The sequence below is a fragment of the Solanum dulcamara genome, chromosome 3, assembly GCF_947179165.1.
Source record: "Solanum dulcamara chromosome 3, daSolDulc1.2, whole genome shotgun sequence".
Classification (NCBI taxonomy): Eukaryota; Viridiplantae; Streptophyta; class Magnoliopsida; order Solanales; family Solanaceae; genus Solanum; species Solanum dulcamara.
In genome coordinates, this window is record NC_077239.1 from 66,829,117 (window position 1) to 66,835,001 (window position 5,885).

The window sequence follows — 5,885 nt, forward strand, 5'->3', positions numbered from 1 at the left end:
CCTGAAGATCTGCCTGGAGTCCCTCCTGATAGGGAGATCGACTTCGGTATTGATGTTCTTCCTGATACCCAGCCTATCTCGATTCCTCCATATAGAATGGCTCCGGCGGAGTTGAAGGAGTTGAAGGAGCAGCTGAAGGACTTATTAGATAAGGGATTCATTAGGCCGAGTGTCTCACCATGGGGTGCTCCGGTCCTATTTATGCGGAAGAAGGATGGGTCCCTTAGAATGTGTATCGACTACAGACAGTTGAATATGGTCACCGTAAAAAACAAATACCCTCTCTCCAGAATAGATGACTTATTCGATCAACTTCAAGGTGCCATTTTTTTCTTGAAGATAGACTTGAGATCCGGCTACCACCAGTTGAAGGTGAGAGAATGCGATGTTCTGAAGACTGCTTTCTGGACTCGTTATGGCCACTTTGAATTTTTGGTCATGTCCTTTGGGTTGACTAATGCCCCTGCCGCTTTTATGGATCTCATGAACCGAGTATTCAAGCCATATCTTAATATGTTTGTGATTGTATTCATAGATGATATTCTGGTTTACTCCAAGAATGAGGAGGAGCACGCCCATCATCTTAGAGTCATCTTGCAAACTTTGAGGGACCAGGTATTGTATGCAAAGTTCTCTAAATGTGAATTTTGGCTTGCATTAGTGGCCTTCTTAGGCCACATTGTATCTGGAGATGGTATTTAGGTTGACGCCCAAAAGATTGAGGCTGTGAAGAATTAGCCCAGACCCACATCCCCAACAGAGCTAAGGAGCTTTTTGGGTTTGGCTGGCTATTATCGAAGGTTTGTAGAGGAATTCTCATCCATATCATCACCATTGACTAAGCTAACTCAAAAGAAGGCTAAGTTCCAATGGTCAGATGCTTGTGAGAAGAGTTTCCAGAAATTGAAAACCAAGCTAACCACTGCTCCTGTTCTAACCTTGCCCGATGGAACAGAGGGTTTTGTGATCTATTGTGATGCATCCAGAATTGGTTTGGGTTGTGTGTTGATGCAAAGGGGGAAGGTGATAGCCTATGCTTCAAGACAGCTTAAGCTTCATGAGAGGAATTACCCAACTCATGACCTTGAGCTGGCAGCTGTGGTGTTTGCACTTAAAATATGGCGCCACTACCTGTATGGAGTGCATATCGATGTATTCACCGATCACAAGAGCTTGCAATACGTCTTTAGCCAGAAGGAACTCAACCTGAGGCAAAGGAGATGGCTTGAGCTACTCAAGGACTATGATATGAGCATCCTCTACCATCCAGGTAAAGCTAATGTTGTTGCTGATGCTTTTAGCAGGTTGTTTATGGGTAGCACTAGCCACGTGGAGGAAGGAAGGAGAGAATTGGCGAAGGAGGTACACAGAATAGCCCGATTGGGAGTTCATCTGGAAGAGAACAATGAAGGCGGAGTTACAGTTCAAGATGGGTCTACATCCTCACTTATGGCAGAGGTGAAGGAGAAGCAAGACCAAGATCCCGTCCTTCTCCAATTAAAGGGAGTCGTTCACAAACAAGAGGTAATGGTATTTACCCAAGGGGGAGATGGTGTATTGCGGTACCAAAATAGATTGTGTGTGCCAGATGTTGATGATGTTCAAGAGAGGATTATGGCCGAAGCGCATAGTTCTAGATACTCTATTCATCCAGGTTCCACAAAAATGTACCATGACTTGAGGGAGATTTATTAGTGGAGCGGGATGAAGAGGGATATTGCGGAATTCATTTCCAAATACCCGAATTGTCAACAAGTGAAGGTTGAGCATCAAAGACCATGTGGTCTAGCCCAAAACATAGAAATTCCAGAATGGAAGTAGGAGATGATCAACATGGACTTCATTATAGGCTTGCCGAAGTCCCGAAAGCAACATGATTCCATTTGGGTGATTGTGGATAGAATGACAAAATCAGCTCACTTCTTAGCGGTTAAGACTACTGACACCGTAGAAGAGTATACAAAGTTGTATTTACAAGAGATCGTCAGATTGAATGGGGTCCCTTTGTCTATTATCTCAGACAGGGGAGCTCAATTTACTTCCCAATTTTGGATATCCTTTTAGAAGGGATTAGGTTCGAGGGTGAACTTGAGTACAGCATTTCATCCCCTGACAGATAGCCAAGCAGAGCGCACAATTCAGACATTGGAGGATATGTTGAGGGTGTGTGTGCTTGACTTCAAGGGAAATTGGGATGATCACTTGCCTCTCATAGAATTTGCATATAACAATAGCTATCATGTAAGCATTCAAATGGCTCCTTATGAAGCCTTGTATGGGAGGAGGTGTAGATCGCCCATTGGGTGGTTTGAAGTTGGGGAAGCCGAGTTGATTGGGCCCGATTTCATTCATCAAGCCATAGAGAAGGTACGAGTTATCCGAGAGAGGCTAAGGACAACCTAAAGTCGCCAAAAATCTTACACCGATATGAGGAGAAGAGACTTAGAGTTTTAGGTGGATGATTGGGTGTATTTGAAAGTGTCACCCATGAAGGGCGTCATGAGGTTTGGAAATAAGGGGAAACTTAGTCCTCGATATATTGGTCCGTACCAAATTTTGAGACGGATCGGGAGTGTTGCTTATAAGTTGGACTTACCCTCAGAGTAGCTTCTATTCATCCGGTATTCCACGTTTCGATCTTGAAAAAGTGCTTGGGTGACCCCTCGTTGGTAGTCCCCATTGACAGCATTAGAATCAAGGATAGCTTGTCTTATGAAGAGGTCCCAGTCCAAATTTCTTATCGCCAGATTCGCAAATTGAGGAACAAGGAAGTCGCCTCAGTCAAAGTTCTGTGGAGGAACCAACTTGTTGAGGAAGACACATGGAAAGCAGAGGAGTCTATGAAATCTAAATATCCACATCTACTCGTACCTATCGAGGAGAATATTGAAGGTAATGACCATTTCCTTGACTCGAATTCATTTGTACCTTTTTGAGTTTTGATTGATATTTGATTGAGAATTTGATTGATTAAATGACTGAGTTTTGATTGTGATTTGTACCCCGAGTCCATTCTTAGTTGCTCGTCATTCGAGGACGAATGATCCCAAGGAGGAGATAATATAACACCCCTCAAAATAAAATTCCTAAGATTCGGGCCTTCTTTGTATACGTGTAGGGCCCATCGTATTTATTTCAAAGTATGTGCTTAAGTCAAGATGAGTCCCTGAGGAATTTAAGAGCGCTGGAGGTGATGTGGGGTCATTGAGGAACCCTAGGACCGAGCTAAGTCCAAAAGATCTGTCGTGGCTAAGTTTAGGACGAGTTCATATAAGGGTCGACTTTTAACGACCCTATCATCTAAAAGACAATCCAGGTGGCCTACGACCTATCAAATTAAAGGTCGTCGAGTCTTCTTTCCAACGCCACCAAGAACATAAATGTTGGAGTTCGGGGTCAAAAGATATGATAATCCGAAGACGAATTAGCACGATAGGGGTTTCATTTTGGCCTGGGTTACAACTGCTGGGGAAATGGCCTTGGCGCTGTAAGGGCGCGACGCGCCACTATCGCGCCAGAAACATGCCTCAGTAGTTTGGTCCATGGCGCGACGTGCCAATAAAAGTTGTGCAGGGTTTTTCAGGCCAAATTCCCAAAATTTAGAACAATAGGCTTGGCGCTGTAAGGGCACGACGCGCCACTATCGCGCCAGAAACATGCCTCAGTAGTTTGGTCCCTGGCGCGATGCGCCACTAAAAGTTGTACAGGTTTTAGGCGTAATTGGCCCTGGCGCTGTAAGGGCGCGACGCGCCACTATCGCGCCAAGGGCGTTTTAGCCTATTTTCAGAACTTTGAGGAGGGGTAATTTGGGAACTTACCCAAGTTATATATATATTGCCCTTTGTCATTTTGGGACCAAAATTTCCAGCCCTCCCTCTCTCTAAAAGCCCTAGCTTATCTCTCTTCTCTTCTTCTCCACTTCTAACTAAAAAGGAGTCTAGGGAGCTTCAAGATTAGAGTCCTCCATTGAAGACCCAACCACAAGGTTTTCTTCAAATCTTCACTAAGGTATGTAAGGCTATCCAAAACATGGGTTGAGTCTACCCATGTGCCCTATTCTTGTTTTGAGGTTAGATATTCATGAAAATGGAGTTTCTTGGTATGGTACATGTTCGAATGAGTTTTGTTTCCATTTTATTTAATTATTTATGTGCCAATGTTGTTGAGCTAAGAGGTTCCTAAAATGAGCCCTTATGTGAGTATGAGATGATGAAGAAATGAGTTGTTAAATATGTCTTGTTGGTCTTCTTAATTATGTAGAGTTGATAAAGGATGTTATTCCTTAAAAATGTTGCCTATTATAAGAATGTCGATTTGAAGTCTTGAAGATGTGATGAGTCACAAAGATTTTTCTCAAATGGATGGAGGTAATGATTGATTTTATATCTAGATGAGGTGTATATATGTGCATTTAAAACTTACTTGAAGATATGATTGAGATTGAGCATTGAGATTGAGGTTTGATTGTGATAGAGTTGATGAGTTGGCAAGGTTGTAATGAGACTTGTTGATATGAGTTGATTGAGTTGAATCGATGAAGTTTTATGAGCATTGAGTCTTGGGAGGAGTATCGAGCACCGAATTGGTCAAGAGTATAGTCCATACTCGAACCCAATACCTGTGTTGCCAAATGTAGGGGGATTGGACCGTTAAAGTCGGATGCTTCCCCGAGAGATTTTGTCCTGACATTATAGGACCTGGTTGGATTGGATCCATGAGTGTTCGTCGTTCATGCCCTGGCAAGATGTGAACGGGTGTGACAACGATGTCATTTCGTTGTACCTTCACTGGCTCATAAGTATTTGTTGTCAGTTAAGAGAAACTCCCAAATAAGTTTTGATAGCACTCTAAGTCAGATTGAGTTGAATTATATATGATTGGTCCAGTCTAAATCATATCCTTGTTTAGACTTAGGACATTTGATTGAGTTGTCATCCCTTTTGAGTCGAGTTCCTGAGTTGATTGATTCTTCATTGATGTTCGTTGTATTCGGCCATTTTACATACTCGTACATTCCATGTACTGATGCCCTTTGGCCTGCATCGTTTCATGATGCAGAGACAGGTACTAGAGATCATCAACCGATGCTCCGTTGAAGATCCACTTACACTCCCAACCAGTCGGTGAGTCCTCCTAGTTCTCAGAGGATATTGGGCCTTCTTGTACAGTTTTTGATTGTCTTTTCCTTATTTAGATTGTCGGTAGCCATGGGCTTTTCATTGGCACCTTTTAGACTTGAATAGAGGCTGAATAGACTGGAGTGTGGGAGGTTGAGCGGTCATTTTGAGGAGTCCTATTTTGATTATCTTCTTTGATTGTAAATGTTTGGCCTTCGGCCCCTTATGTTATGAGAAGGATTTCTTTAATTGAGTTTCCGCTAAGAGAATATGCTTGAATGAATGAGTGACTGTATCAAGTGGTTCGCTCGGAGGTCAGAAATGGCCTTCGGGTGTCGGTTACGTCTAGGGTACCCTCCCAGGGCGTGACAATAAAGTTCAAGTATCTTCTTACTTAATTCAATCAAATAATTTATGACATTCACATTTGTGACATGTTAATTATAAAACCTTGCAAAAATTGATCACCTTAAATGTGTTGCCTAATTTTGAACGCAATAAATCAAAATTTTAAGTTTGTGTTGAATCTAAGTATGTGAAGCATCCTTATAAATCTATTGAAAGGAATTAAAATCTCTTAGAGTTGATTCACACTGACATTTGTGATATGAAGTCAATATTATTTCGTGGTGGAAAAAAGTATTTTATAACTTTTATATACAAATGTATTAAATATTATTATGTCTATTTGTTGAATGGTAAGGATGAAGCAATAGAATTTTTAAGGTAATACAAAATTGAAGTTGAAAATCAGTTGGGTAAGAAGAT